The sequence below is a fragment of the Lepisma saccharinum genome, chromosome 3 (genome assembly GCF_977018435.1).
Source record: "Lepisma saccharinum chromosome 3, izLepSacc3.1, whole genome shotgun sequence".
Taxonomy (NCBI): Eukaryota; Metazoa; Arthropoda; class Insecta; order Zygentoma; family Lepismatidae; genus Lepisma; species Lepisma saccharinum.
The window spans coordinates 116054021-116060020 of record NC_139231.1 but is presented as its reverse complement, the minus strand read 5'-3'; the positions used below and the strand labels follow the sequence as shown (position 1 = coordinate 116060020).

Here is a 6000-nt window from a genome sequence, read left to right as displayed (position 1 = left end):
ATCATACCGTCACTCATCCTCACTTTCGCGATTTGCCAAAAGTGGCAGAAAAGCGAAGTATTTAAACAAAGTCAATCAATTATCCAGAATTCAAATGATCAGGAAGGTCAACGCCATCTATTGATCTATTTTTTATTTACAAGGTCTCTGAAAGCCGGTCCCCGTGGCGGAGTGGTTAGCACATCGCGCTACGACGCCAGGGGTCCCGGGTTCGATTCCCGGCCTGGGCATGGATGTTTGTGAGTGTCCATTCATAAATTTCATCATCACATCACTCATTCCCATCTTCGCAAATTAGCCAAAAGTGGCAGAAGAAGCGAAGTAAAGCAAAGCAAATCAATCAATCAATGAAAATAAGATCTCTAATCATCATGCTACACGCTGCATGCCGGATTACACAGTAAACACAATTCCAACAAGTTTACGAGTATATAGGCCCCAATTGGTTTATATTGTCCCTCTTCGGTCTTTAGGCTGTTCAGCGCTGGTGAAAGGATACACAGTCTCAACAGATACAACTCCTAAAAGAAAAAGGACACGTTTCACTTGAGAGAACAAGATGGCGATCTGAAGGGAGACACTATTACCAGATCCCGCAGGCGAGAACCTTGTTGTCTTTTCATCACTCGGATGCCTCAAAGGGTGCTCTGGGTACGAGCATGTGTGCATTTCGCCGATGCCGTTGATGGGAACACGGACACACTGTTTTGCATGTTGGCAAGAGGAGTTCTCTACTTGATCGCCAGACTGGGAGGGAAGAACTTGATATTGGCTCGCTGCCCGTCTACAAAGAAGTGACCGCACGTCAGAAACCTTGAAGGAACAGGTCTGATGAGGGGGAATGGACGGCATGAACTTCTGTTCGATTTCTTGAAAGGACAAGATCGTATGGGTTGGGAAATAAATATTAAAATGTTAGGTATCTGAAACAATGGTTCCGAATATTATATCTTATTCTTTACTTTCATTCATTTATAAGCAGGAGCGGAGGTAGATAGGTAAGGAGAGAGAGAAACGGTAGGAATGGTTGAAAAATATAGAAACATACATAGAGAGAGAGGTAAGAGAGAAAGAAAGATATGAGATAAACAGCAAGTCCAAAGAGAAACGCCCATGCAGAGAGGGAGACAAAGAGAAATTAAACCTTGAGAAGAAGAGAGATATTAGAATTTTATTGATTGGTTTATTTTACTTCGCTTTTCTGCCACTTTTGGATAATCGGGAAGATGAATGCGGATGATGATATTGATGAAGGGACACTCACGAATAAAACCCATGCCCAGGCCGGGATTCGAACTCGGGACCTGCTGTGCTAACCACTCCGCAACGGGGTTCGGCGAGAGATAGGAAACAAGAGTAACAGACACATATGGTAGCAAAAGAAGCAGATAGAGAAAGGAGATGTATGGAAGAGAGAAATAGAGCGAGATAAGGAAGAGAAATGAAGAGAGAAAAAGAGTGAGATAAGGAAGAGAGAAAGAGAGAGATGAGGAGAGAGGGAAGAAAAGAGATAAAGAGGCAAAACAGAGAGAGGAAGGGGTAAGGAATGCTGAATCGGGGAAACAGAGTGAGAGAGAGATAGGAAGAGAGAGATACTGAAATATAAAGAAGCGAGAAAAATAGATAGAAAGGAAACTAGTGAAACGGAAATAAGGAAGCGAGAAAAACACAAAGACTGAAGAAAAGGAAAGAAATAGAGAGGGTGAGAGAAATTGAGAGAGAACCATGATCGTTGTGGCCGCTCATTGGGCATGCCCTCCGCGGCCACACTTTTTCCCTACAGGTGCTGCCACGTAGCGGAAGACCGCGCAACCATCGAGTTGAACCGGGACGCTCGCGCGGGAGACAGAAGCTCGCTAGTCGCGGCGAAAGCGGGACCCGGTTCAGGAAGTTGCGTCCGGTCGTTCTTCGATCCCCGGTTAATGCGAAATCGCCCAAAAACATCAAGGGCGAAAAAAAGAGAGATTTTTATTTCGCAACCATTATTGCTGGAACCAATGCCCGTGAAGCACTTAGGACAGGTTCCCTAAAAGCTTGTTCTTTTTTTGTTCCCGCGTTTATTTTCCCCTTATTTCCCGCTAAATTTTAACCGAAGACAACGGTTGTCTAAGTTTTGTGCTTCGTTTTAAAGGAAACTATTGTTACAACGGTGCGTCGTTCCTGTGCAACACGTCTATCGGTGAGGCTTGTGTCAGATAGCAACTCCCCTTACGCCTTAAGGATTGATTACCAGTGGTGTTGAAAGGTTACTGCCTAATTTCTCAGTCCTCTGGAGTCTTTAAGGAAAAAGTCAAGATCAATTGCAGCAAAGCGATGCCGTAAAGTAAAGGTGAGTGAGTTCGACTCCCATTAGAGAAGTTAGTACACAGGTCATCGTGTGTCTGTACGTGGGCAACCACTGGGATGGCCAGGGAGGGTCACTTGACCCAGGGTGTTATCCAGAATTTTCCATCTTGGGGTGTAAGGAAAGATTTGGATCCGAAATGACAAAAAATAGGGTGTGAAAAATTTTAAGGGGTGTTGAGGAAATTTTGGGGGTTTTTAGGGGTGTCACTGGCTTCACACCCACTTGGATTATTTTCTCAGTGATTACTTATTAATTTGGGCTTGGATTTTTATGACTTAGCATTTTTGCTAAGGGTGATGTGTTCCCTAAATATATAGAAATTCAGATTGTGAAGAAACGAATTGCTTTTTAAGGGCATATTTTGGCATTTCTGCGTGATAGAGCATATTTTGATGGATTTCGGTCATATTCAGCATATTTTTGCATTTGCAAGAAATATACAATCATTTTCGAAGTGGATTCGGTCTTACTCCCATGTTTACTCGAGAGTTTTTGACTGCAGCAAAATCTTTTTCATTTTTATTTGAGAATTTAGAGAAAGTATTCATTGTGTATTACAACGCAGGGCCCATAAAGTGAACTAAAAAGAGTGTGTGTATGAAAATATTTCAGCATACGTTAGATATTGATGTTTGAAATAGTCCAGGCATAAGGGCATATTTTTCAAATTATAGTGCATATTTTGTAAAATTTTAGGTCATAAGAGCATACTTTATTTTGCATATTTTGGTGATTGTTAGGTCATGAAAATCCTAACCCTACTTATTTTTTTTCCTTCTTCCTTACTTTCTATCTCTAGATGATTTTCCTCACTACCTTTTATCTTCCATTTTCTCTAATACTCTATTCTCCCTCTCTTAAACTTCTTTAATTTGGTACTCTCTCCCTTTTTCATTTCTTTTCTTTTTCTCTCTTTCTTGATCTTTAATTTCTCTCTCTATCTCTTGATTCCTTTCTTTCTATCTTTCCACTTCTCTCTCGTTTACTTGCTACTATTTCCCTTCCCATTTTGTCACTATATACGTATATCGACTTCCTTCTCTTCTAAGCATTTATGGCCGGTTTGATTACCGAGCGCGTTAAGTAGCCGACTTTCGATCTCGCCACTGTTTTCCCGGGTTCGGGTCCTTGCCTTGGCATGAGTGTCGCTTCATCAATTTCATCTAAACATCACTCATTCTTATCGCCGAGATTAGCCAAAAGTGACAGAAAAAGTGACACTAAATAACAGAAATTCAAATCATAGATTACCATTATGCTTTACCTGGTGGAGGCATAAGTTGTTCGGTTCCCACATTAAACTGTAGGTCTGGTCCCGATTAGCTTCTCTGTGCATAAAGTGGGCTCCCAACTCAACTCAAAATCGAACTCAAAACGATGACGTGACAATGGCTGTGATGTCACACAATTTTTCAATTTTATTGTTTTGTACCGCACTTTAGAATATACAACTTTTTGGTATTGACACCCTTTGTGATTTTTTTCCGGGTGAGATATTATTCATTTAGTGTTAGTAAGCAGGACCCTTTTACTAATCCTATGTGTGTGTCAGTAAAGCCTTGGAGGATGAACGACTTTCTCCCGTGGGTTGCGGATTAATTATTATTTTAGATGTCACCACTATATCCACATGCCTTTATACGATCATTGTTCGTAACATCTGGCAATGTAAAAAGGCGATCTTTACAGAAGGGATTCAAATGTCAAAGCTCTCTTCCACGTAGTGCCGATCTAGAAACTGCAAGCTAACGAGGTTCTGGCGCCCGGATTGAGATTGGAGTTCTGGGCGTTTGTGATAACCCCTTCATCCATTTCAACTGATCATCTTCATCGTCGCGATTAGCTTATATCGACGTAAAATAATAGAAAGTCAAATTATATATATTGGGATAGGCGGTCGCTGTATTTGAGATATCTAGGTATATCCCGATGATATACACTTACTTAAATTGCTCGTTTTAGGAGTTTATGCTGGCGTCAACCCTCTGTTCCTCACTTCCCGCACACCTTCTAAGCATCCACGGAGAGCGAGAAGGAACAGTCGCAATATCCGCTTTGAATTGAAAGAAAAAGTTGATTAGTCATGCTTGAAGTACACGTCTCTTCCCAATGAACCATCCAGGAACAGTTTCGCATTTTGCTTGCATGAAACTTATTTAGTTACTCGATCAAATAATTTAGAATAGGCTATTTATGTTGTCAGATTCTTACACGTATAAAGAAATGTTGCACAATTTTTTTCAATATGCTGAATATATTTTTGAAGGAGGTCATTGACTCCCATGACCCCTCTCTTAATGCGCCCATATAGTGACGAGGATAGCAAAAACAATAAGAGAAGCAGAGTAAGGATACAATACTTACAAGAACATAATATAAATGTAATTCATGATGTATTTTTCTTACATAGCATTGATTTTCTACTACTTTTGGTTAATCGCGACGATGAGCATGAGTAATTTTGAGATGAAATTGACGAACGACTACTCACAAAGGAACATCCTTGCCTAAGCCGGGACTCGAACAAGATCAATTCGGTGTCGAGATCGAAGGTCGGGTACTTAACGCGCTCGGCCACTGAATGCATAGTATTGTATCGCATGTATAAAATGCGCCCCTCGCAAAATGGCGTAATGATAACACTGTTGCATTGCAACCAAGGAGATCCGGCTACGAATCCCGGTGGAGGCAGATTACAAAGTGGTCCGATTCCAACTTTAAATTGTAGGTGTAGTCCCGATTACCCTACCTGAACATGAAGGCCACTACCATATGTTCAATTTATTCATATACGATAGACCCAAGTATTTATTATAAACTACTTATCTTTATATTTCAAATAGCTTGAAATATCCCAATCTGTCTCGGCGGCCGCGAGTGTTGAGCGGTTGACTTACGATTACTGAAACAAAGTTTCTGTGTTCGATTCGCGGCACGAGTGTTGCTTTGTAAGTTTCTTTATGGATTTCATATTTCATCGTCACGATTAGCGTTGAGGCGGGAAAGTGAGGTAAAATAAGGAAAAAGCACATTAAAATCCAAATATTTTTGACTCGAACTATCAATTTGTTTCCTTGACACAAGTTAGAAGCGCACCTTACGTGCAACCGTTATGTGCACCTGAAATATTGGTTGTTCATATGATTCTGTAATGAAGTGACGAAAGATAATTTGTATTTCGAAAATAACTATTGCATAAGCCTTTAGATACATCTAATGTCATCTTTCTAACAGATAATTAAATCATAGGTATTTGTTTCAGAGATTTAGAAGGTAACATAAATAATTACCGAATTTTTAATTGTGTGATATACGATAGAGAGAATTTATTTTGCGGTGAAATAATAATATTTCAATTCAATCCACAAAATTTTTATATTTTTGTTTTTTGTAATTATTGAGGAATAATGTTCATCGAATCTTTCTGATTCGACTTGATGCAGTCATATATTCGGCTTCCATTCCTGAATGCGGTCATATGCTTGTTCACGTACAAATAATCGGGAGGAAGGATATCCATGTAGTATAACAAATGTATATTAACACATTGTGTAGTTTTTAGATACCGATAAAGTGAACTGTTGTTGATTGTTGACAATAAATTGACTCCTACAGACATCGAGAGATAATTGTGTGGCGTTGAAGTACCAATG

The 6000-nt window shown here is 40.0% G+C and overlaps 1 long non-coding RNA gene across 1 annotated transcript in view; it reads left to right on the top strand.

Moving 5' to 3' along the window:
- Positions 1-2143: 2143 nt before the first annotated feature.
- The window catches only part of LOC145985338 (uncharacterized), a 637838-nt gene continuing 633981 nt past the window's right edge, over positions 2144-6000 (top strand). The window contains exon 1 of the long non-coding RNA XR_014441418.1: positions 2144-2329. This is a non-coding gene — a long non-coding RNA (uncharacterized LOC145985338). The remainder of the gene's footprint in view (positions 2330-6000) is intronic.